At 39.5% G+C, this 27,814-nt stretch overlaps 1 pseudogene across 1 annotated transcript in view; it reads right to left on the bottom strand.

The window, feature by feature from the left end:
- The window catches only part of LOC308233592 (DNA damage-regulated autophagy modulator protein 2-like), a 50,603-nt pseudogene extending 25,703 nt beyond the window's left edge, over positions 1-24,900 (bottom strand). Inside the window, exon 1 of the transcript in view lies at positions 24,771-24,900. The product of the transcript in view is annotated as a DNA damage-regulated autophagy modulator protein 2-like (transcript). The remainder of the gene's footprint in view (positions 1-24,770) is intronic.
- Between the last annotated feature and the right edge of the window lie 2,914 nt (positions 24,901-27,814).

Here is a 27,814-nt window from a genome sequence, read left to right as displayed (position 1 = left end):
TTTCTCTAAAGATCAAAATCAGAAATATGAAGTCTTACCATAATCATTTTATTTTTCTTCTATATTATAAACCATATTTAGAAAAATTACACTAGTAAGCATTGCTTTAGAAAAGCAGATCTCCAAAATTTAATCAGGATATATTTTATAACAACATCACCAGTCTGAAAAATTGAGGCAAGCATATGGAACACATGTCTAGATATTGGCAATATTGTCTGTTTTCTTTCTCTTGTTTTTTAACTCAGCCTGGATTTATTGAATATCTACTCTCTTCCAGGCATTGTTTTAGGAACTGAGAATAGACAATCAAGAAGACAGTGTCCCTGTTCCATTAAATATTCACAATATTGGTAAAGATAGATAGTTATAAAATTTTATCTACATCTTTGTGCTTTCCTAAAATTAAATTTTTAATAGTAAGAATACAGAGAAAGTTATACTTTAATGTTTTACAGATGGGAATATAAATTGATTGAGGTAACTCTTTTTAGAATGCGTTTTGGTGACACTTATCAAAAGCCTTCAATACATGCTTATTTAAGCAATTTCATTTCTGGGAACTCAACCTAAAAAAAAAAAAAATTATAAAGCTGCACAAAGATTTATCTAAAAGAAATCTTATTATATCTTTTTTTTATAATTTTAAAAGATTGGCAACTACTTAAAAGGCAACAATGGAAAATTTGGTCAAATTATTTACAACTTATGGTAAAATTATGCATGGTTATTTAAAATAATGTTATTGATGATATGAGAAAATGCTGGCTACCTTGTCAAGTGGTTTTTTTCCTTAAGTAGACTACAAAGCAACATGTGCAATATAATGCTATTTTTGTTAAGAACAATTTTATATTGGGGTGGGATGAATTGGCAAAAGACACCCCTCATGGTCCCCATCAGGGGGAGGCCAAGAATCAAAATAATTTAATCATAGTTGGCACCATTCTTCCTGGCATCAAAAAGTTTCGCTCTTGACAACCATTGTGGTTGTTCTTGTGAATCAGCCAAGTTTCAGGTCTGGCAAGAAAGCAAAATGCTTCTCAGCATAATAATGGGGTGGTCTGTTGTTCACAAAGCATAAAACACAAAAACCCAGAGGAAAGAGAAAAAAATGTCCTTTCCTCATTACCAGACCAGCCTGTGTTCTCTCAAAGGAAAGTCATGCTTGTGTTTGTAAGAAGGATGTACTTACTCTATTTGCTTTAGAGAACTTGCTCTCAAAGGTGGAGAGGCTGAACTGGTATTAAGAGATTGACATTCACCCTTCTTCACTAGAGAGACGCTCCTCATTCCTCTGTCACCTGCTACGTCTAGGGCAGGAGCCAGAAAATCAGGGCCAAGTCCAGCCCACAGCCTGTTTTTGTGTGGTCCGCAAGCTAAAAATACTTTTTACATTTTTAAAAGGTTGAAAGAAATGTTTTAAGAACAATGTCATGTGACCTGAAAATTATATGAAACTCAGATGTCAGTTTCCATAAACAGCATTTTATTGGAGCACAGCCATACTCACTTATTTATGCATTGTCTCTGGCTACTTCCTGCTACATCTGCAGAGTTGAATTGTTGCAAGAGAGACCACATGGCCTGCAAAGCCTAAAATATTTAGTGTTTGGCCCTTTTCATAAATGGTTTACTGATCCGCTCTAATACAGAGATCTTCATTGTGTTTCTCAGCCAAACTCAGGTGGCAGTCAAGTTTACAATACCTCCTCTGAAGAGATAGATGTGCAGTTTTTCAAGGGAGGGACCTATATTACAGGTTGCAATGACATGAGGTACCCTCTCCTTTCTTTGAAGGATATAAAAAAAATCTCTGAATGCTGGTCACAGTAAAAAATTACACTATGTAGGTTAGCAAAGAGTCTCTTCTTCAGGACTAAGAATGTGAGAGAACCCTGCCACATCTAGGTTACATATAAATATAGCACAAGCATTGACATGCATCCATCCCCACCTCCTTCCCCCTATTTCAAGAGTCAGCTCTCTCTGAAATACTCTAAAAGGTGAAGTTTTCCTTTAAATGTTTCCCAAATTGTCCACTCTGCGTCTTACTTGGGGCAGCAATTTCTGCTGGCCTGGCCACGGCCCACCACTCTGGGGCTACTCTCCATCTGGAGCTCTTGGACCTTGACTGTTATTTGGACACCACGCCCTCTCTGCAAGAGCTAGCTAGAAAGGTCAGTGTGCAGTATTATGCCCTTTTATTCCCTTCACATCCACTAGGCAAACCTGTGAAGGTTCGAATTATTTTCTGCTCCTAGCTTTTTGCCTCTCTCCCAGTGTTTCCTTCATCTAAACTCCCCCAGGCAGAGGTCCTTCTACCTTCCAGGAAATTCCATTCCTTGCAGGCAAGGCTTGATCTTGCTTCAGGATCCATTCCTTATCCACTTCCACCCATCCCCATGCTGAACCCTTCTTTATGACTTTTTAATGCAATGTATATTAGTGTGTGTGGGGGGGTGGGGTGAAGGGCTGTCTAAGAGGATAACTAATGATGGCCATGATATCTCATGCCATGCACACAATAGTGGGTGGCTTTGGAACTCCAAGTCTCAAATCAAATCATAAACCCTCTGTTATACATTCCTACCCCCAAATTTTGTTTTTCTCTCAAATTAATATGGTAAAGGCCTAATCTCCAATGTGATGATGTTTGGAGATTGGTCCTTTAGGAAGTAATTAGGTCATGAGAGTTGAGCCCCCATGATGGTCGTAATGTCCTTATAAAAAGAAGAGAGGTCAGAGCTCTCTCTCCCTACCATGTGAAGATACAGTAAAAGAAAAAAAAAAAGTGGCTGCATGCAAGACAGGAAGAGCTGTCACCAGGAGCTGAATCACCCAGTATCTTGTTCTTGGACTACCCAGCCTCCAGAACTGTGAGAAATAAATATCTGTTGTTTAAGTCACGCACTCTATGATGTTTTGCTATAGCAACCCAAGGTGACTAAGACAAGTTGCAAACATACCCTCAAACTAGTTGCAACAATTAGGATGTTGATTTCTTACCATTAATGAAACCCCAGTGGTATAGGTACTGATTGATCAGCAGATCAATTCTGTTACCAAGGATCCAGGATCTTTCTTTCCCTTGTACTCAACCATCCTCAGTGTCGGCTTCATCCTAAGAGTTGTCTCTCATGATTTCAAGTGGGCTATCTTTGGCCATTAGAATTCATTTTTTCTTGTTCCTACTGAATGGGAGGGGATGGTGGGGGTGGGGAGAAAGATGTCTCCTACACTTGCAGAATATAGGTTCTTTCCTGAAATCTGGTCAAAATAAGTCATGTATCAACCCTTGAGTCACTAGTAGTCTTCAGAGGAAGCTCACATGCTAAATATCTTAAACTAATGAGAACACCCCCCTCCTAGACAAGAGTCAGCTTTTCCTAAAATAGAAGACTGAGGTGGATACCCAAACTCAGGTTCTGTTAGAAAGGAAGAAAAGGGGAGTAAATGCCCGGTGGACAGCAGCATTACTGCACAGTAGGATATGTAACTCTTATTTAAGCCCAGTGTCATTTATGAGTTCATGTTCTCAGGTTCACGAAGGTTTCCATTTTTTTTTTAAACCAGTAACATTTATTTTATTTTATTTTATTTTATTTTTATTTTTTGTTGTTTAAAGTATTACAAATAGTAGTACATATATCTCCTTTTTTTTTTCAACTGACCTTCCCCCAGCCTCCCCTACCCCCCTGGCACATGCCCTCACCCCCCTCCCAGTATCTTACGTCCATTGGTTATGCTTATATGCATGCACGAAAGCTTCCATTTACAAACAGTACTGCATAGTCTGCCAAAATAAAATAACTGCTTAAAAAGTTTACATCTAGCTTGGGGGAGCAGGTGGTAGGGGAGAGGTCAAAGGGGAAAAAAAAGGAGACTCATGTAATACTTTAAACAATAAAGAATTTTAAAAAGTTTACATCTATTAAATACATCAGTAAAAATAGGCATCAGATATCCTCTGTCATACCACAGAGTATAAATACATGCTCCCATGAGTGACTTCAAGTTCCAAAATAATTTCTAAAAACTAACGCATTGTCACAGATATAATTGTTAAGCTGAACACCAAAAGAAGTCTGTAGTTTTTGTAATAAGTTATTTGCTGTTTTTAGCACTTTGACCTTAGGTTTTCAGTTAAATTCCTCCAGGTTATCCCAGTCAGTGCATATACTTTTTTCCCCTGTCTTCCTCAGTGCAGTCTAACCTTGCTTCTGTCCAACTACAGTGAATATAAGAACTAACCATTATTAATGGACTCTCAAAATCTTAATCTCAACCCAGAATACAGAGAATATTATTTATGAGTTCTCCCATAATCACTGATGACCTCAATCAGAATTTGAACTCAGTAAAAGATTTGGCCTCCAGTAGATAGCACACCTCCACATATAAGTCAAAAGATTAAAAATAACCCAAGCAAACTAGGTTAAAATATAATGGCAGTCATTTAGCACTGACCCTTTAGATCGTGCTCTTGAGACTCCAGCTCATAGAAAGCATAAGTACTTTCATAATCATGTTTTTTCTCACCTTTGTGTTTATATAACTTCCTATAATTATGAGCTGGTGCACCTTTCTCTTCATTCATTATCATATTTAAGTTTAATTGAAAAAGTAATATCCTTACAATTTATAATGGTCTTTTGACAGTACTTCACTACAGTAAAGCAATTTCCTGGCTTTCATTAATGACCAGACTGATATCATTTTAAAACTGAACAATGGATCTATTAAAATTACTATTCACCATCTGGGTCTCCTTGAAAGATTGTTTGAGGCCAAGCTGTTATTTCTATAGAAGAAAAGAAAATGGACTAAGCTGGAAGCACCCAATAGGCCAATAATACATACTTGCAAAATTTTTTCTCAGCTAGGGCATGCACTTTATTAGCCTCTTGCAGTCAAAATGAAAGGAATAGAGATAAATATGTATCAATTTAAAAGCTAAGCCTTGGGAACAGAGAAAAGAGAAGGATGGTAAAGACTATCTGAAAAGTGAATCAAGGGTTGAGTGCATCTGACACACATCTTTTTAAAAGTTATTTTAAGCCATCAAGTAACCAGCATTTTGAACACAACCAGTCATGACTCATTGTGTGACTCCAGGTGGTTATTCACTCAGGGCATTGTGAAAGCAGAGTCTGGAGAAGGCTCCCTGCTCTTGAGTCTCGGCACCCAAGCTTAATAGCTGTGTGACCTTGAGCAAGTCACTTGTCCTCTCTATTCACCTTCCTCATCTAAAAAAGTAGGGATAAAAATAATTATAATACCATCTTCATGGTCATTTTTAAGTATTAAACAAGTTAGTATATGTAACGCACAACACTTAGCATATTGAAAGTCCTTTCTACATTTCACCTATTATGATCAACTTGAAGAAAGAAGTATATTGGTTACATATCAAACAAAATTATTTTCAAACTGTATTTTCCAAAGACTATTTTAATTTCTACAATCAAGCAACAATATAAATAATAAATAATGTATATAGTATGGAGAGTGATATGTGCTATATATAAAAATAAAATGGAGAGGGAGATAGAGTCAGGGGGAAGATTATAATTCTAAGTGGAGTGATCAGGGAAGGTCTCACTATAATGGCGAGAAAAGACTTGAAAGAAGTTAGGGAGAAAGCTATAAAAATACCTGGAGGAAGGGTAATATGAGTGTGTTTAAGAGAGAATGAGAGGAAAGGAATTGAAGGCAGCAAGTATAGACAACTATTTCCAGGAGTTTAATTATTAACCATAAACCCTCAAAACCCTGGAAGGTAGTTTGTGTGTATTCATTTTACAGAGAAAACTGAGACTGAGAGAGAATAAAGATGCAGCCCCAAATGGAAAAGCTAGCAAAAGAAAGAACTAATACCTGAACTCTAACTCCAAAAATAGAGTTCTTACTTGTTCCATGCTTTCAGCATATGTTAAGTGCTGTGTGTGTGTGTGTGTGTGTGTGTGTGTGTGTGTAAATGTTTATCTGAACAATGACCGTGTTTCTCTGAATAGCCCAAGAACAACCTGCATTAGAATTAGCCAGCAGGCATCTTAAAAATTCAGATTCCTGAACTTTATCCCTGAACTTTATCACTAAATCAGAATCTCTAGAGGTTTTAGCACTTCCAGGGATTCTAAAGATCACCCAAGTTTAAGAGTTGCTTGTCTTATGAATGCATTAAAATATACATATATTTTAATTTCTCTACCTTCTGTCCTTTCTACATTTTTTTTTACAAATGATGAAAATCTATTTGATAACTCATCCCAACAAATTTTTAATGTCCTCTTTCTTAACATTTTTTATAACCAAATAAATTTCACCAGAATAATAAACCTTACTTTTTTCTACCTAAACCTCTCAACATAAGTTTCCAGAATTTTGAATGATCTCCCATTTTGTATTTTTCCTTTAAGATGGGGTTTTATTTGATGGCAACTTAATTAGAAAAAAGAATCTGCTCTTTACACCAAATTGCTGTGTTTTACAAAGATTGTGAACTTTCGTTTTCAACTCTCAAGGATAGTATTCTATTGAAAAGTATTTTCATGTGAAGTAAAAATACACCTATTCATTGTATGCTTCAAGTCTATCCCTTATGCTGCTGATTGAGATAGTAGTTCCACTGGAGTCTCTGAAAATCACCCCATTGTAGGCACTTGATCTCTCTTTTCTAATAATTCAGGAACATCAGTTGGCTGCACCTATCCAGAGAATGCTTTGTTTTGTACCAGTTCTTTGCTTCCTATCCAGAAACAGCTGCTCCATCTCCTGTGACACAGGATGTAATAAAATGGAGTAAATGGAGTAGAGTATTTTGATAGATTAATCACTGCGGGGTGTGCAGTGTTCACAGCACTCATGGTGAAAGTGAAGAGATTATACCAGAATGACATCTGTTTTCTTCCATGTAAATTGCTAGACTTTGAATCTGCTGTTATTTAGCAGATGTGTAGATTTAATTATTAGGATTGTGTAACCACTGGGGAAAGCATGGGATTTTATTGATAGCTTTCCACCTACGGTAATTGCAGAATGAGTAAACTGCTTTTGTCTCCTTCGTGGAATAAAACTGAAAAAGTTAAACCCATAGGGGATCTGTTATTTCTTATTCTAAAATGCATATGAACTGGTTGTGTTGATACCTATATATTAATACAATTCCAACAAATGTGTATATCAGTTTGACAGTTATTTTTCTCGTAGGCTGCAATTAAAGACCCATTTTCAGCAAAATGTTTTAGAGATGTTTATTAGGCCATCATCTGCAAGACTGAGTATTCCTAAGATTTTCATAGGGTTATCTACAGTTTGGGTTAAAAGAAGTTTTGGAAATTATCTGTTCCTATCCATTCATTTGACACTTGATGAATCTGAGGAGGAAAGAAATAGAATATCTACTAAGTAGGTGCCAACTTATTTCTTAATTTGCTGACTCTCATTCCAATGCTCAAAGTAGTCTGTTAGGAACAGAGGGACCCACATCTGTTGACAAGTTCTTCATAGAATGCCCTGAGACTTGGCCTTTTTAAGCTCTGTGGCCTCACCCTTATCTGGTAACAAAAATAGCTGGAAGGCAATGTTGGATGAGGTCATCAAAAGGATATGACCTCCAGGTGACCCGGGAGCTGGACCCAGGCAATCAGAGGCTCAAAAACTCCTCTCCTGACCTTGGAATACACTGCCCCCTTTTTCCACAGTGAAAGCCATTTTCAAAGATGTAGCCTTGAGAGAGCAATGTGTTGTTGAAACCACCTGGACAGTATACATGACTAACTCCAAGTAAGGCCTCTATATAACTTTTAAGATTCTAGCAGGTTGATGTGGAGATCTTCTCATCTGAAGACAAGATTTATATGTAAGTTCCTTTGCTTAAAAACTGCCTCCTACCAATCTGAAATGGTCTTCCCCTTCCTTTGGTTTCTCCTTGTATTCCATGCTGGGAGGCCAATTTTGAATCATACATAGGGAACTTCCAAGGTAGTGAACCAGCAGGCAAATGGAAAAAAAAAACTTAACAAATCCACAAATTGTTGCTTAAAGTGTCAAGGGAACACAAAATTTAAGAATTCAAAGCTTCAGGACCTGGTCCCACATGTGCCACTAATGTGATTGGTGGCCTTCGCCACAGCTGTTTCCTCATCTGTACTTGAGAATCCACACCCCTGCATTATTGGGGTTAAAAATCCAATCTAGTGATTCTTCTGCTCTGTGATGTTCTTTCTTCTTTTCCCCAAATGCTCTTGAAACTAATGTATAAAGCACAGATGCTAAATAATCATCTTCACTTGTCCAGAAAGCATGTTCCTGATGATCAACTCTTTCACAATTTCTATGACCCATTTAAAAATCTGTAGATACATTGAAGAGTTTTAATTGCATTCAGGAATTAAATTCACATGAACTCTGCTTCCCATCCTCTGTAAAATAGTGATCTAACACCTACAGAATATTAAACAAGAAAATTTAGCCAAAACAGGCAAAGACATGTCTTGAAAATATCAAGCATATCAGATCAAAAGCTAAATTTTCAGCTGTTGTAAAAAGCTTTTGTCTAACATGATAAAACCGTCTAGATATTTCAAAACTATCTGGATAATTGTTGAAGTTTTCCATTTTGATTCAAATGTCTTCATATGATAGGTATAGTTGAAGTGGAGTTCTGGTTCTTATCAGACTAATGGCATAAGGGGTGGCCACTGTATGGCATTAGACAGAGCTCACAGAGTCATGCATCCATGCTGCATCCACTGCCTCCACTCCACCATTACCATGAATGAACTAGGAACCGAGGGAGCTATGCCTAGCCCAGAAAGCTACCGCTCTGCAACTTCCACACTCACTGTGATAAGCTTTAGAAAACATCACACCCTGCCCTACATCACTGAGTACTCCTTGGTTGAGCTCCCATCACCTAGGCTCTTATTTACAAATTAATGACTTCAGATTCCACCACTCTCTGACTTCTCTGACCTTCTACTATACTTTCTGAGACTCTCCACCGGTTATTAGCTTCTTCTCTGAACATTTCCTCCACTCCTGTATGAAATCTACTGCCCTTTAAGGTTGTTGCTTTGCATATAGCCAACATCAGTGGCATCTTTTCTCTCCCACATCACTTATTTCACTGGGTCTGGAAGTAGTGAGTTTGTGCACAATACTGTAATTGTCTTTCAAGAATCATTATCTCTGCTTCCTCCCTAAAACACTTAAGCTATTTTGAAACTTATGCCATTAAACCATACCACCATCTATCCCTCCTTATTGAATTTATATTCACAACTCCAGTTCATTCCCATTGTTCCTTGAAGAATTTAACACCTGTCTTGCTGTGTCCTTTTACATAAATATTCTTGCCATCAATATTTAATACATATTCCTTACTTTTTAAAATGATGTCATGGACAGGAAAGATTTTCAAAATATTGAACAGCTAATAAGGAACAGGGACCAATCAGCTAAATGACTAATATAGCCAAACCTGTGTAGACTGACTATCAGTTATGTACATACTGACTGTATGTAGATAGTTCTTCCAGTTATCTGGCCTCTCAGTTGCCAAATCCAGTCCTTGTTACTCATCTTACATGTTCCTTATTAGAAAAGAAATGGCCTTCTCTGACTAGTCCATATGAATTAACAACATCCTCCCACAACTGCCACTCACTAATTATTGACTCTCTCAAAAGCACACATGGCATCTAATACATTTATGAGTTTACTAATGTATTGTTTTTTTCTTCTTATTAAAATATAAGCTATGTGAAAACATGGACTTTGTCCTTTCCATTGTTTTTATCCAGTGTCTAGATCAATCTCTGACATAAAATTGGTGCTAGAAAATAATTTCGGACCAAACGTAGCTTTAAGGATGGAATTACCAGATTTCCACTTTATGCTACTTAGCTTTTAAATGCTAATTAGACCTTCAATATTTTAAATAAGTTAAAAAGAATAAGAGAATAACATCATTCCTCTCACTTTGGAAAGAGTGTGAATTTAATGCAGGTATCTTAGTATGCACAGAATTCTCAGCATCCACCAATACCCGTGTCTATCTGTAGTTGCTAAAAATACAGGGACTTTAAATTTCATGGAATAAAGTAGTTCATGAAACATCAGAGGTGATATCTTGGGTCATGATATAGATAAACTTGTAGAAATAACATCATTTCAACCTAGGATGGTAGGAATATATAAATGAAAAATAGGATTCAGTCAGTAGAAGCAACACTAAATTTCTGCCTCTGCCACACATAAGTTTCCTGTCTTCCAGAAAATAGCATTAGGAGAAGCACAATTCACTTATTCATTTGGGGATTTGCCATATAAAATAGAATATATGGCATGAATTGCAGTAAGGGGGCACATTATTCTAAAATTTTCTAACAAGCAAGGCAAGTTTGCCAGGTTCCAAGTTAGCATTTAGTCATTTGCCCTATGAGGAAAATGCAAAATTATTTATTTATACCTCTTACAACTTTGCTTGGTTAAAGTTGTATCTGCATAATAGGCAGTGTGCTAGAAGAAACAGGAAATATGCTTATGGCATCTGCCATAAAAAGAAGCTATTAAAATGACAATGTTACTGATTTCTTGAATGTTGAGAATAAGTACTCCACGAAAAAAATCATTCCACAATAACGGGCTAAACTAGAGACTTTTATTAGCAAAGCTCTCACAGTTATTATTCCCTGGACCAGAAGACAGCTTACCTCTGACAAAAGGGTGGTCATCTCTAACTAGGAGCCCAAGCAATGATCATGCTTGACCTAAAAGCTGAAAATACCTTTCAAATGAGATCAGAGAACAAGAAGCTCTCACAATCTTTCAGCAAATTCTCCCTAAAAGGAAAAAAAATAGAGAACAAACTCCAAACTGATGGCAAAATTTGAAATTATTTTCTGCAGTATTTTACATTCAACATAATTATCAAATTATTTTAATTTTCAAATGATATGTGACTTATTCTATTGAAAAAAAAAACAGATAAAAATATGATCCACAAAAAATCACCCTTTAAAAAAACATTTTTTATACATTGCCATTTACAATTTTTGCCAAGTTTTGCCCTAAACCCTATTTTCTTTATGATGCATTTATTATTTTATTTATTTTCTAGGTCTTGATGAGCCAAATCTCTCCCCAAGTCTCAGCCTGAAGGTGTCAGATCTTCCTAACTACTGAACCATTTACTAGCAAATCCTCTCCTTAGATCAAACAGGCCAACGCTGGAGCTGGGGCAGTGTCAGCATTTACCAAAACATGTGGCTTTGTGGGGCCAGGACAGATGCCTGGACAAAACTGAGTATCATGAGAAATAGAAAGTAGAGATGGACAGAAAGCTATTCTCACTAACCTAATCCAGCAATTTTCAGTGTGCCACAAGAATTTTTAAAACATGCCATACCTGACCAGTCAGGGGCACTGACCTCTTTTTTCTTAGATTGTCAAATTTGAAAATGACAGCAGCCAATACAATAGCCATATGGTGTGAATAAATAAAAATACTTATTTTTATCAGATTAGCAAAAAATAATATATGTTTTGGTGTGCCACAGAATTTTTAGTAATCAGTATATGTGTGCCATGAGATGAAAAAGGCTGAAACTCTCTGATCTAAAGAACTGGCATGGCTCAGTGGTTGAGCATTGACTTATGAACCAGGAGGTCACAGTTCAGTTCCTGGTCAGGGCATATGCCCAGGCTGCAGGCTCAATCCCCAGTGTGGGGCATGCAGGAGGCAGCCAACCAATGATTCTCTCTCATCATGGATGTTTCTCTCTCTCTCTCACTCTCCCTTCCTCTCTGAAATCAAGAAAAATTTATTTAAAAAAATTAAAAACCGTTTGCAAAACGGTGCTAACAGCAGGGAGTAGTTGGAAGCTTGAATGAATTAAAGTAAATATAGGATTCTAAAATATTTCTCAGTATATTATTTAGTTATAGTACATAGTAACTGCTCAACAAACATCATTGAATATATAATGTAAAAGAAAATACCTTTAATTCAGGTAGAGAGAGAGAGAAGATAGTGGGGAAATCCAAAACCAAGTACTAGCATGACAGGCTTGGAGATTTCAATGGATTGGGGTCCCTATACTAATAGTAATACTATATTCAAGCAGTTCCACAACTAATAACTAATATTTACTAAGCCTTTGCTATAAGCCAGATCACATGCTAAACACATTACATGTATGATCATGCTTACTCCTGCCAACAATCTTATTTACAAATGAGGAAACAGGCTCTTAGAGACATTACATAGGTTGCTGAAGCCTCAAGCCAGTTAAACTGCAGAGCTGGAACATAAGTTTAACTCTGCTGTGGAAGCCGCACTCTTAACTACTTCTCACCGCTGCCTTATTGTCTCTACTAGAGTCCCGGTGCATGAAATTCGTGCACAGGGGTGTGTGTCCCTCAGCCCAGCCTGCACCCTCTCCAATCTGGGACCCCTCGAGGGATGTCCGACTGCCCGTTTAGGACCGATCCTGGTAAGATCGGGCCTAATCGGGCAGTTGGACATCCCTCTCACAATCCAGGACTGCTGGCTCCCAACTGCTTGCCTTCCTGATTGCCCCTAACCGCTTCTGCTGCCAGCCTTATCACCCCCTAACCACTCCCCTGCCAGCCTGATTGATGCCTAACTACTCCCCTGCCAGCCTGATTGCCTCTAACTGCTCTCCCTGCAAACCTGGTCACCCCTAACTGCCCTCCCTGCAGGCTTTGTCACCCCTAACTGCCCTCCCTGCAGGCCTGGTCACCCCTAACTGTCCTCCCCTGCAAGCCTGGGTCCCCCCCCTCAACTGCCCTTCCCTGCAAGCCCAGTCACCCCCAATTTCCCTCCTCTGCTGGCCTGGTCACCCCTAATTGCCCTCCCCTGCAGGCTTGATCACCCCCAACTGCCCTCACCTGCAGGCCTGGTCCCTCCCAACTGCCCTCCCCTCTGGCCATCTTGTGGCAGCCATCTTGTGTCCACATGGGGGCAGCCATCTTGTGTGTTGGAGTGACAGTCAATTTTCATATTTCTCTTTTATTAGATAGGATAAAATGTGGGTTGGTGCATCCCTGCTGAGGTTTCAAAATCTGCTGCTCTTGTGCGAGCAGGCACAGAGTCACTTTATTAGCAAGGAAGTATATAATGTGCAAGTGGGTGCTGGAAGCCAGACTTGATCTCTTTTCAAATGAAATTGGTGAATGGAGGAAAGCAAGGACACTTTAAGTATAAAGGTTTATAGCCACACTTTGCCTAGAATTCCTCCTACTATCTAAATAATAGGAAGGATGTTCCAAATAGATGGTTCCAAGGGAACTCAAATTTCCTCTTTGGCCCTGACAACCTACCTCCCACAAGGATGCACAAAGAGAAATTTCCAGCTTTGGCTTTTCTAAAATATTTTTCTAATCACACAGGATTGAAATCTCTCAGAGACCCCTCTTCCTCAGTCCATGTCTTATCAGTCATCACACCCTGTTCTTCCTTTGTAGTTGATCTCTAATCCATGCTTGCCTTTCAATTTCCCCACAAGGTCTCTAGGCAGCCCTCGCCTTCTCACACACACTGAGCACTGTGGTGATAGGGTGTCACTGAATAATGTTTCACTCAGGTGTCTCCAATTCATTATATGCAGCAGCTGCCTCTCACCCGTGCCGAATAAAGGTTTGAGTATGTGTATCTCCATCACATCCCTGCTAGATGAGCAGGTACCCTCTTTGGCTTTATGGGTTTCTTGGGGCATTGTTGTATGAGGCTGGGCAAAACTTCACACACCTGGGCAGGCTGCAGTGCCACTACAGACTATGGGGATGGTCCTTTGCAAGGCGATTGAGGAACAGCAGACACCTCCTGAGTGAGGACTGGGATGATACCACTGGTGATGATTCAGCAACCTGAGATGCCTGAGCAAGAGAAACAAAGTGTTCCTGAAATTGGTTTCCTGGGTCCATTAGCCTATCACCTTCCTACTTCCCCATTCTTTTGCCCACACCCTCCTCTATCCTCATCCCAAGAGAGTCCTAGTTTCCTCTTTTCCTTTTATTAGATCTCAGCAGCCCATGAAAATCAAAGCTAAAATCACTAGAAACCAAAAGCTTGATTACCTTTTCTTCGAGGGCAAGGAGAACTTAATCTTCAAAACTTCCCTGAGAATAAAATATTTTCATTTCATTGTTTTACAAGAAGTGGTTTTCCTTTTCCTTTCAATGGAAGGAAGCTTACTTGAATTCTAATGTAGGAAAAAAATAGTTAAGCTTTTGTGTTAAAATAGACAATACTCGTTTCCCATTGTCCTGCTTTGTCTTCTCATTCCACACCATTCCACTTACCACTGTTTCCAAATTCCACCAACTAATGACTTTCATAAATGGTTTTGCTCTTTATCTCATTGAACCCCCTCTTCCTTAAACATTGCCGTTTCTTGACTTCAGGGACAGCACACCATCCTGAAAGTCCATTGGCATCTCTGACTGCTATTTTTCAGTTCTTTACTGGCAATTCTTTCTCTATCCATCTTTTAAACATTAGGGTCTCTTGGAATTCCATTCTGTTCCCACTTCTTTTTTAACTCTACACACTTCCACTGGGTAATCTGACCTATTCCCATGAATTTTTCATCTATATTTTGGAAACACCCTAATATGTATTGAGCTGCAGACTCACATATTCATCTACCTATGAGCCTCCCCACTTGGATGCACTCTGTGCAAAATTGAAGTCAGTATTTCTCCATTCAACCTACTCTCCTACCTTCAGAAAAAAAAAAAAAAAAGTCACCTCAGTTGCTCAAAGCTATATCCTGGGTGTAGTACTTACCTCTTCTACCTTTCTACCTTCTACGGCCCTCTAAATCCCAATCAATTACTAATCACTTTTTTCCCCAGTTTAGGTCCCACATGACTACAGCTAGCCCAAATGACATTTCTATGCAAATTATAAAAGACATTCCTTTTTTGGAGCAGATGCAGCCTCATGCCAGGGTGTAAGGCTTGGTGAGGGCAGTGTCAGTTGGATTTGTACATCCACCCTCCCCAACATTTTTGTTCCAAGCCCATCCTTCATAACTTATATGGTGGCCTAGTCACACAATCTCCTGGACCCATCCCCAAAGGGGCCACTTTTACCTCTGCATTTTTGTACATAATGTCCCTCTTTCTCATTCCATCACTACCAGTTCACAAATTGGTCCTTGTACAAAGAAAAAGACTACTTCAGAATGGCAGTATCAGATTTAATAAACAAGAAACTTCTGTATGAGGCTTGTTTTGAGTAGCAACAAGCTGAGTAGAATTCTGAACCAGGCCACCAGAATCTTAAAAGTTTATCCAGAGGCCTTAACAGGGTTCAGTCATATACTCAGTCCACTTGGTCTCAACAACACATTGCTCTCTCAAGGCTACATCCTTGTAAACAGCTCCCACTGTTGGGAACAGTGAACAGAATACTAGTTCCAAGGACCGGGGAGATGGGGAGGAACCTCCTGTTGCCCAGGTCCAGTTTGTGGGTCAACCAGAGGTCACAGCTTCTTGATAACCTTCTCCTTCATCTTTATCCTCTTCACCTCCAATTCATAATCCACTTTCTCTAGGCAGTTGTCGCTACCCTTTGTTTTGCTTTCACAGAACCCTGCACTTCAACAGCACAGACCATATCACAGGAATTAAGAAGAAATTGGTAGTTACAAAATAGTCATGGGGATGTAAAGTAAAGCATAAGAAATACAGTCAATAATCCCATATAATAAAGAGCTAATATGCTAATTAGACTGAATAGCAGAACGACCATCCGGACAACCATTTGGACGACCTTCCAGATGAAGCCAGGGCTGCTAGGGCTGGCCGAGGCTGCGAGGGGCTACAAGGGCCAAGCCCCTTGCACGAATTTCGTGCATCGGGCCTCTAGTATTGTAATAAATATGTTTGGTGCCAGGTGGGTACTGGAAATATCAGGCAGAACAGTTTGTAAAGTATATGACTGTCTAACTCTATGCTGTACAACTAAAACTAATACAAAATAATGTTGCGTGTAAACTGTATTTGGAAAAAAAAAGTTTAAAGAAATTTGAGTAGCTAAAATAAAATAGCCTGTGTCTCTTTCTTGCTAATTTATAGATCAGTGGGCAAGGACCATGTCTGTCTTAATCACCCTTCATTCCCAGTTTTAAGGAGCTTCCTGGAACCTAGTAGATGGGCAATAAGTGTTAGATGGTTCTAAGTCTCACATTCTGAAATTACTCCAACTACTCTAAACCTTAATTTTAATTCAGTCTAACTTTTTTTCATGGTAACATTTTTTTCAATTACACTTGGCATTCAATATTATTTTATATTTGTTTCAGGAGTACAGCATAGTGGTGAGACAAATATATAATTTACAAAGTGATCTCTTGATAAATCTAGTATCCACCTGGAGTTGTACATAGTAAATACAATATTATTGACTATATTCCCTGTAGGGTACTTTACATCCTGATAACTATTTTGAAACTGCCAATTTCTACTTCTTAATTCTTTCATCTTTTTCACCCACCCTTCACTCCTCTTCTATTTGACAACACTCAGTTTGTTCTCTGTATCTATGAGTCTGTTTCTTTTTTGTTTGTTCATTTATTTTGTTCTTTAGATTCCACATACGAGAGAAATCATGTGGTATTTGTTTTTTTCTCTGTCTGACTTATTTCACTTAGCATAATACTCTTTAGGTCCATCCATGTTGTCACAAATGTAAGATAGAATCCTTTTTTTATTGCCAAGTAATAATAGTCCATTGTATATATGTACTTTCTTTTATCAACTCATCTATTGATGAGCACTTGGGTAAATAATGCTGCAATGAACATAGGAATATATTCTTTTGAATTAGTGTTTTGGATTTCTTTGAATATATTCCCAGAATGGAATCATTGGGTCATAAGTTAGTCCAATTTTTAATTTTTTGAGATATCTATACACTGTTTCCATCATGACTGCACCAATATTTGCATTCCCACCAACAGTGCCCAATCGTCCCCTTCTCCCCACATGATAGCAAACACTTGTTTTTTGTTGATTTATTGATGATAGCCATTCTGACAGGTGTAAATGATATCTCATTGAGGTTTTAATTTTCATTTCTCTGATGATTAGTCACACTGAACATCTTTTCATACATCCATTGGCCATCTCTATGTCTTCTAAAGAAGTGTCTATTTAGGTCCTCTGCCCACTTGCTAATACTTTGTTGAGGTTTTTTGCATCTATGTTCACCAGGGATATTAGCCTATAAGTTTCTTTTTTTTTTTCTTAGTTATAATGGCCTTATAAAAAGAGTATGGAAGGCTTCCCTGCTCTTGAAATGTTTGGAATATTTTGAGTAGGTTAGGTGTTAATTCTTCTTTGAATGGTAAAATTCTACTATAAAGTCATGCTGTCCAGAACTTTGTTGGGAGTTTTTTTGTTTTATTTTGTTTTTTTAAATATATTTTTTATTGATTTCAGAGAAGAAGGGAGAGGGAGAGAGAGATAGAAACATCGATGATGAGAGAGAATCATTGATCAGCTGCCTCCTGCACGCCCCCCACTGGGAATCGAGCCTGCAACCCAAGCATGTGCCCTGACTGGGAATAGAACCATGACCTCCTGGTTCATAGGTCTATACTCAACCACAGCCATGCCAGCTGGGCTATTGGAAGCTGTTTTTTTTCTTTTTATTACTGATTTGATTTCATTGGTAGTAATCAGTCTATTCAGATTTTCTTTATTTTCTGATTCAATCTTAGAAGATTACATGTTTCCAGGAGTTTATTCATTTATTACAGATTGTCCAATTTGTTGACATATAATTGCTCCTAAATATTTTCTTGTAATCTTTTGTATTTCTGTGGTGTCGGTTGTCACTTCTCCTCTTTCATTTCTGATTTTATTTATTTGGATTCTCTTTTTTTTTTTTTCCTTGATGGGCCTGGTTAAAGGTATATTGAGCTTGTTTATCTTTTCAAAGAACCAGCTCGTAGTTTCATGTATATTTTATATTTTTTAAACTCTATTATGTTTATTTCTGTTCTAATCTTTACTATTTTATTCCTTATAATCACTTTAGGATTTTTTTCTAGTTCTTTTAGATGTAAAGTTATATTGTTTGAGATTTTTTTTTTTTTTTTTTGCTTCTTGAGTTAGGCTTGTATTGCTATGAATTCCTCTCTTAGATCTGCTTTCACTGTGTTTCATACATTTTGGTGATTGTGTTTTCATTTTCATTTGTCTCAGATATCTTTTGATTTCTTCCTTGATATCATTGTTAACCCATTCATTGTTTAGTAACATGTTATTTAGCTGCCATGTGTTTGTGTACTTTTCAGTTATTGTTCTTTTATTTATTTTTATTTTTTTAAATTTCTTTATTGATTAAGGTATTACATATGTGTCCTCATCCTCCCATTACCCCCCCCCCAACATCCCCAATCATGCCCTCACCTCAGTTATTGTTTTTCTTTTTTTAATTCATTTATAGTTTCATACCATTGTGGTTAGAGAATATGCTTGATATGATTTCAATCTTAAGGTTATTGAGACTTGGTTTGTGGACTAACATGTGGTCTGTCTGGAAAAAGTTACATGTGCACTTGAAAAATATGAGTATTCTTCTCTTTGGGATGAAATACTTTTAAAATACCAATTAAATCCATTTGGTCTAATGTGTCATTTAAAGCTGCTGTTTCCTTATTGATTTTCTACCTGGAAGATCAATCCAGTAATGTCAATGGGGGTTAAAGTCCCCAACTATGACAGTATTACTATCAACTCCTCCTTTTATTTCTTTTATAGATTTTGGGGATTCTATGTTGGGTGCATAAATATTTACAAAAGTTATAGCCTTTTGTTGGATTTATCCCTTTATCATTATGTAATGTCCTTCTTTGTCTCTTTTTTTTTTGTCTCTTATTATAGCCTTTGTTTTAGTCTATTTTGTCTGATATAAATATTGCTACCCCAGCTTTTTTGTTTATTTGTTTCCATTTGCATGAATTTTTTTCCATCCCTTTACTTTCAGTCTATGTGGGTCTGTCATAGACATCATATATATTGGAATTGTTTTCTTAGTTATTGCCATTTATTTATATTCCTTTTTTTTTCCCTTTTTCTTCCTAAAGAAGTCCCTTTAACATTTACTGTAATACTAGTTTGGTGGTGATGAACTCCTTTAACTTTTTGTTGTCTGGAAATCTTATTTTTCCTTCATTTTTAAAGAATAGCCTTACTGGATAGAGTAGTCTTGGTTGTAAGTCCTTGATTTTCTTCACTTTTAATATTTTGTGCCTATCCCTTCTGGCCTGAAATCTTTCTGTTGAAAAATCAGGTGATAATCTGATGGGAGCTCCCTTGTTAGTAACTAACTGTCTTTCTCTTGCTGATTTTAAGATTCTTTCTTTGTCTTTAAACTTTGTCATTTTAATTATGATGGGTCTCAGGTTGGCCTCTTTGGGTCCATCTTGTTAATGATTCTCTGTGTTTCCGAACTTATATATTTATTTCCTTCACCAGATTGTGGAAATTATTTCTTCAAATAGGTTCTCAATCCCTTGCTGTCTCTCTTCTCCTTCTGATACTATTGATGTCCTAGAGGTCTCTTAAACTACCATTTGGGGGCGGGGGGTTGTTTTCTGTTACCTTGTGTTCCAAATCACTGATTCAAATCTGTGCTTCATCTAATTTGTTGTGTATTTTTCATTTTAGTTACATTATTCTTTATTTCTCACTCTTGTTGTGGGGTGTGTTTTTTTATGGTTTCTGTGTCCATTTTTATCCATACTATCTTTTTGTTGAAGTTTTCATTAAGTTCCATGAGCATCCTTATAACCATTGTTTTAAACTCTGTGCCTTGTAGACTTCCTGCCTCCATTTTATCGTATTCTTTTTCTGGAGAATAATCTTGTTCTTTCATTTGGAACATGTTTCTTTGTCTCGTCATTTTGTCTGCCTTTCTGCATTTTTCTTTCTAGGCATTAGGTAGATCTGCTACATGTCCTAGTCTTGGCAGGGTGGCCTCATGTTATAGGTGTCCTGTGGGGCCCAGTGGTGCAGTCTCCCTTTTGCCCTGAGCTGAGTGCTCCAGGAATGTTCCTGTGTGCGTTGTGTGTCTCTTTCTGTTGCAATTTAGCCTTCTTTGCTATTGGCATGTCAGTGGTTGAGACTGACCCTCACACTGACTGGCTATGAGGATTGGCTCCCACCACAGTGTACTAGCTGTTGTGTAGATAGAGTCTGACCCCATGGAGCAGGATTTACCCTAGCAATGTCCAGTGACTGCTAAGACTCCCCTTTGGGTCTGCTGCTTGTGGAGCTAATCAGTTGGTGCTTGTTGTGATGTGAAGCTGGCCACCAGATATGTTGGTTCTGGGTCCTACTTACAGGGATTTTGCTGCAGTTCCATGTCACATGCCACTTGTGACCTACCGGAGGCTACCTATTAGGAGCTACAAAGTGATCCACAGTTGGTAGCTTTCTGTGCTAGGCCTGAATGTACATAGGAGAACCCACACTATGAAACAAGACTAGCTGCCACCAGTACTAGGTCAGGGGGCAGGTCACCAAAAGGCCAGGGCACCCTGAGAGCCGCCACCACCTGCTGGTCACCCATAAGGGCAGCCACACTGAAAGAGCCTCAGGGGGTACTCGAGTTGTGTAAGATAGGGTCTCAGAGAGTTCCCAGGGCAGGGAAAGTAGCCTTCACCAGATTAATGCAAACTTAGATTTGGCACCAGTCCGGGGCCTTAGGCCACTCGGGAAAAGCCTCAGGGTACACCAAGGCCAGTTGCCACCTGCCTGGGGCCTGTGATCTTTTGCAGTGAAACAGGATGTCAGAGAGTGAAGCTAAGGATGATCTACACCAGGCCTATCCAGATCTTGTTTGGCCGTGTGGTGGAAGAACTCAACATAGGGACAGTGGTGGCCACCCTCCAGCCATCACACTGAGCCACACAACTGTTTCTCCCTGTGTGTCTCTGGCAACCCCCAAACTTGACCAGAATTTCTGAAGAGTCTTTTAAGAAAGACTATAATGTAGACCCAGGCTGGTTGCTGAGAAAGATCCTTGGGCCATGTTCAGGTTGGGTGGGGTGGGATCTGGTCTCCAGGAGTCATCAGGGTGGAACTAGTAGAATTCACCAGTCAATTTCAGGTTCAGATTTGCTTCTGGTGGGGGAGGGCTCAACACAGAAAAGATAGCACCCATCAGTCATGAAGAAGGAGGGCTCATCACAAGGGCAATGGTGGGTGTCCCTTCAGCCCTCACCCTGAAACCACACAACTCAATTTCTGTCTGTATGTCTCTGGCACCACCCCCCAACTTGATCAGAATTCCTTGAGAGTTTGTTTTCTTTCTGTGTGTGTGTGTGTGTGTGTGTGTGTGTGTGTGTGTGTGTGTGTGTTTTAAGGAAACAGCAATGTGGGCCCAACCTGGTTGCCACCAAAAAAGCCTTGGGTGCTGTGCTTGCTTGGTCGAGTAAGGTTTCAGGGAGTCATCTGGGTGGAGCTAGTGGAGCTCACCAGGCTAATGAAGATGCAGATTTGGCCCTGTAGGAGGAAGGTATCAACACAGGAAAAATGGTACCGGCTGGCCATGCAGGAGGAGAGTTCAACACAGGGACAATGTTTGGCTTCCTTCCAGCCCTCACCCTGAAGCTACACAATTCAGCTTCTCCCTGTCTGGTGTCTGTACTGTGGCCCAAGGTGAATGCCTGCAAGAATTTGTGCACTGTACCTTTAATAGCATGTCTGGATTTCCAGCAGTCTTCTGTCTCACCCAGATAGATGCAGTCCCCACTGATTTTCACAGCCAGATTAGTTATGTGGGCTTCTCTTCCCCACACTGGTGTTTCAAGTTGGGGAGCCCGGCATGGAACTGAAATCTCTCACACCTCAGAAGGGGTGGGACCTCTGCAACTGAGACTTCCTTTCAGATTCTCAACCACCACACCTCGGCGCGAAGCCAGCCCATTTCTCACCTCCACTGCTTCTACCAGTCTCAACATGGCTTCTTCTTTATATCTTTAGTTATAAGACTTCTGTTCAGCTAGTCTTTAGCTGGTTATCCAGGGTGATTGTTTTATAATTTAGTTGTAATTTTGGTAAATACAACATCTACCTACTCCACTATCTTGACCAGAAACCTATTCTCAAATTCTAAATATTTAACTAAGTGGACTTTGGACATTTATTTTGGAAAAGTTGTGTTATCAAAAATAATAGCTGCTATGAATTAAATAATAATTATGTTTCAGAAGTTAGAATTGTTTCTTTTTCTGTTACTAATCAATTGGCTATATGATCATAGCAATGTGCATCCCCATGCCCATTTTCTCTACATATAATACTAGTAAAGGCATTGGAGTAAAAGACCCTTAGAATCTGCTTTTAAAACTTCATAGCGTGAAACTCCAGCACTCTAGAAAGTGGAAGCCTTTAGCTGATTCTAAGCTTTCTCTATGGCTTTGTCTCTCTGATTTCTCTGAGTGACCTTCTACTGCAATTAAACTGGCAGATGATAACTCTACTTCACAGGATTTGCACAATTCCCATTCTTGGAATTTCTTCCCATCTCCTATTTCTCTGAAGTATGCACTGTTGAGAAAGATAGTCCTCCATGGGTCCTGAGAGAGTGTGCACATTATTTCTGAGTGTGCCAAATTTCAAGGACAACACAATCTACCGCATGCATAGCATCCATCTGGGCTCATCACCTCTCCCTGTGGGCTTTGGAGGCAGGGGAACAGGATGATTCTTTCCTGTGCTTGAGATTTAAAGTATCTTGCTTTCATCTGTTGTCTCATCATCTGTGAAGTGGTGGCACCTATGGAGTTGTGAAAGCTTTACTCCTTAGATCTCTATGGGATTGGAGTTCTTCTCTGACATGCACATTCATAAAGATCAAAGCAAATTGCCCTTCATTGCAAATAATACAAAGATCCAAGGACTTTCCATCATCCCCTGGGCACCTACATGTTAAAGCTAAAAAGAGGCACACTACACGGAAGTTAAGAAACTGGGGGAGGTTGCCATGTCTCCAGTCCTAATCCGATGCTTTGAAAATGCAGTGTATTTATTACAACCTTGTCACACAGTTGATTAGGTACAGAGAAAATGACTCCAGAAAACCAAACTCACAACAGACTGAAGTACAAACAGGGACACAATCTGTTCATTTTCAGTGAGAAACATAACTGTTACGTTCATCTGAAATGTGTCTGTTGCTATGACAAAACATTCTCTTGCCACAGGCAGATCTATTTGAAAAACCACATTGCAGTCATACAGTGGCTTGGTGAGGATAGAATCAGAACCAAGCGAGTGGGTTAGGCGAGGCCAATATTTATGGGTGGAATCAGAGTAGAAGAGTTTATGGCTCCTTCTCACGTTACAGATTTACCCACCACAGAAAAGGACAAATCAAGTTCTTGGTGTAAGCAAACTTCCCCAGAGAGTACTTTTCTTTATGTTCCATTGTGGCCCATCCATCCACCTTCTCATGGGCACTTCCACTTTACTGCAGCTTTAGATATTAGACCTTAACTTGAATTCAGTACAGGGACACTTGCTATTTGTTGGTTTGAGTTTTCCCAGGTGAAATCTGAAACCAGCCCCATTTTAGACATGGAAGGAAAGGAAACTGAAGAAAGAGGTAGACCATTCCCTTACCTGCAGGCAATCTTGGCCTGCATCTTATACCAGAGACGGGAGATGTACCCATCCCAAATAGGACTATTATATCTCTGAGGCCTCTGCTTGAGCAGGAGTGGCATGAAGGTTGGTAGGGGCAGGTGGAGAAGATCTGAACAGTTGTTTAGGTGACAAGTCTTTCTACAAGTTGACCAACACAGCACTGGGTTTCAGGTTTATCTTTTTAGATGGGGTCTCAGCAGGAATGAGATCAGCCACATTTGCTTCCAGGTTACTTTTGCCAGACCCTTTACAGCCCATTGGGATAAACTTTTGGCTTTTTTAGTTCCCTCTCTATTTCAGGTCTTTCCCATAATTTATACCCATTTTTTTAGGGATTTGTCAGTTTCCCCAAGATCACTGATGGATTGCCCAGTATAAATGTCTTGTCCCATGATTAGGCTTTTTAGCATGATAGCAGTGTCCTGAACTGAATTCTGGGGGTAGAGTGGAATATTATGATTTTATTGCTGCAGTGAATGTAGCCCAATCAAGGTCTTCAAAGACAGAGTTGTAGATTTCCTCTTTAGTTCTCCACTCCTCCAAAAATTGTTGTGCCTCCTGCGAGTGTACCTCCCTCCCCCACGTCCCGCGTGGTTCAGGGTTCAGGGTCAGGGTTCAGGATCTGGAGGAGGCTGCACACAAATGAAAGAGACAAGACATGAAAATATTAATTTGGGAATTGGGGGCCAGGCGGAAGCCCAAGAGAGGACTACTCTTTGCTCTGGCCTTGCGATCCCTTTTATTTAGGTTTTGGGATATACCCATAGCCCTTAGGCAGGCAATTTCCAGTAACAGGCAGACTATTTTATCAGTAAGGATTTACATGAGACTAAAAGGTGGAAGTTGCTTCAGCTACCTTTGTCTCAACTATACAGTGGGTGTGTGGCTCTGACCTTTGCCAGAGCCTCAAGGTTGACCAGTCTTCCAGGTTCCTTGTCCACCTCTTTCTGCTAGTGAAGGCAATGGGCAGCTTCCAACAGCCTCCTCTGTAGATTTGAAGGGTCTCACATGCACAGGAAGATACCCCTCATTGGGCCAAAACTCCATGCAGATTATAAGGGAGGGGGTACCTTGAATTCCCCAGAAGCTGTACAGGTGTTGCCAGAGGGCAGGTTGTGTGGTGATGTTGCTCATTTTCTTTGCATCCTGGTAGGTCAGAGAAATGCCATTGCCCTTGTATCCCATAGCCACACTAACCATACCTGGATACTTTCCCTGGCTTTATACTGGAATTTGGTAACTATACCAATAAGCAGAGCAGGAGTATATTCTCTTATGAATGTTTCCTGAATTGAGGGCTAGGGTTGTTGTTGCTCTGTATTTGTTTTCCTTTGTATTAAATGTCAGACTGAGCAGAAAGGGTCCCTTCCATTGTCAATACCCATAGCATCTCCCTCTTTGTTCTCCTCACTTTCCCGGGGATTCCATCACTTAGTGTCCCAATTAGGCCCTGTCACTAGGACTTAGGCCTTAATCCACAGCAATTTATGCCTTCCTACCTTTGAAAAATGGCACACTAAGATCTCCAACTTATTATCCTGTTCTTCCATCTTGTCTGCCTGCCCTGAAGCTAGCAGCGTAGTGGACAACCACACATCCTTCTCTAACCCTGCCGGAGGCCAATCATTCTACCACTGATGGAAGGATGTGGACAGGAAACTGGGAAGGCTGGTCAACAACCTTAATTGTTTTGATCACTCACTGTTTAGTTGAAACATTGTTAGCTGAAGCAGCCTCCACCTCTGTTTCTCCTATGTAAATTTCTGTTATTGGAATTTCCTGCCTAAAGGTTATGGGGTATCCCATAGTCTCAATAAAAGGGATTGAAAGGCCAGAGCAAAGGGTAGTCCTTCCACTAGAGTTGGGCTCCCGCCTGGCCCCCAATATTTCCAAATTAATACTTTTCCGAGTCTCTTTTCATTTGTGTGCGGCCTTCTCCAGAACCCGAACCCTGAAGAGGAACCCTGAACCACGCGGGACGTGAAAGGGGTTCCCACATCTGGCGCCTGAACTCGGGACTTCTGGAGGAGATGATATTTTTCGCCTGAGAGCGAAGGAAAGGAAAAAATTCACCTAGAAAAAGGTGAGGGAGGTTCACCGCACACAAAGCCCAAGGACTAACTGCAGAGTCGCGAAATGTAAGTAGGGTGGGAACGTCTTTTTCAGCCAGGCTAATGGGGAAGAATTAGGTTATAAAATAATGTGGTTTCTTATTCAAATTAAAATCTTAGTTTGTATTTGGAATTTAAAATCTGTAGTAAGAAATGAAACTCCACTGCAAAAACCACCTCTGGTGTGGATAAATTCAAAGGTGGCAGGAGAGGGCAGGGCTATCCGCTCTCCTGCAATGAGATTACTTAAGGTTTCATTTAAAAATTATAAAAGAACTCTCAGGGAAATGCAAATCTTGGCCAAATTGGGTGCTAGTTATTATTTCGGAAAGCGAAAAAGAAAGAAAAAATTTAAGATCTGTCTATCTTTTAAGCATGAAAGGAAATTTGGCCAGATCTGTTGCTGAAACTTGCCCCAAAGTAAGCAGGATGTTGTTATTAATCTAGGAACTGCTAAATGTTTGACTTGCCAGCTTTAAAAGTTCAAAGTGCAAATTAAATTGGGAGAAATTATATAGTTGTGGTTATTAAAATCATATATGGATATATATATATATTTGATCGTTTTTTCCATGTTAAAATTTCAAGGCTTTAACAGAGATGATTCTTGGAAAGCTCCAAGGGCCCGGAGTAATACAAGAAATTTATCTCTCTTCTTAAAGGAAATATTTTTGAAATTTAACCGATTGATATTGAAATCGCATGGAAAGCTTTATCAAATATAAATTAATAAATATATTTTACTTTTAGATGTTATAAAGGTTTTGGCCTTTAAAGTAGGGGACTATCACTACTTGCTCCTGGGAGAGGTGCAAAAAATGTAACTAAGACCTTGTCTATACAAAAAGAAATTGCTAGCCAGTTTGAAATTGAATTGCCATGACCTAGAGCAAAGAATATCCTTACATGATATTATTCTACAATGTCATTATAATTTTTGATATTTTACAACAGCATATTGAACAATTATCCCAAACAAACTTACAAACTAATTCTTTGCATGTTAGGCAGCAATTTAAAAGGACATGAAAGGATTTAATCCCTTCCAGAAAGGAATTAAGGCCTCCCTGGGAAGGCACTTGAGCATTCTATACTGGCCTTTTTGCCAAGAGGGACCCTCCCACAGCTGTTGCCTGACCTTTCTGTTTATGCTGAGGTTAAAAGCCTCGTGATGGCTGGTACCATGGATCTGTCTCTCGCACAATGGCGTGAGCTGGGCCCTCTCTGGAGAAGAAACCTGGGTTCCCCAAGATATGTGATCAGTGCCGGGACCCTGCCAGCAGGCGAGAGGATCCAAGGCAAGTGCTGGGCATGGAGGCCATAGGGGCATAGGCTACCAAGGAGACAGAACTGAACCTCACATCACCCTGCTTGGCCCTGGAGGATGGCTGGTTAGTCAATGACGGGTAAGACTCCTCAAGGGAGGGGCAACCTAAGACAGGCACAGTCGCAGGGGGCCATCAGGAGAGAACTTGGGGATCAACAGAGGTGGGGCACAGTCCCTCACCCCCCCAGCCTTGCAGGGGCTTGAATCCTCGCCCCTTCTGAGGGAGGTCTCCAGCCCCCATGGCTGCTTCGCGCTTCCCATGCCCAGCTCAAGATCGGGACCCAGGTAACAGAGCCCAGCTCAGATTGAGATCCAGCTACAAACAAGAGACTTGGCCCAGCTCATATTGAGACCCAAGCAACAGAGAAGTGGCTAATGGTGACTGCCCTATATCTAAATCTAACCTAAATCTAGGAGTGCTCAGGGCTTTCTCAAGGATGCATATAATTCTTTCCATTAATTTTTACAGAGTAAACTAAAATTGTTGTTAAAGTATTAAATTTGACAGAAAATTTAATTGTACAAGAGGCTGTTCCTAAAGTATTAACCAAAATTTATATATAAAAAAAAATTTTTCCAAAAGCCTCCATTAATCAAAAAAAGGGGGGATAATGTAGTGGAAAAATAGCATGTAAGGAAAAATATTCTGCAAGAAAATTACATCTAGAAAATTTTT

The sequence above is a fragment of the Plecotus auritus genome (assembly GCF_963455305.1).
Source record: "Plecotus auritus genome assembly, chromosome: 9".
Classification (NCBI taxonomy): domain Eukaryota; kingdom Metazoa; phylum Chordata; class Mammalia; order Chiroptera; family Vespertilionidae; genus Plecotus; species Plecotus auritus.
The sequence above is the reverse complement of the archived record's forward strand: the minus strand, read 5'-3'. Positions and strand labels throughout refer to the sequence as shown.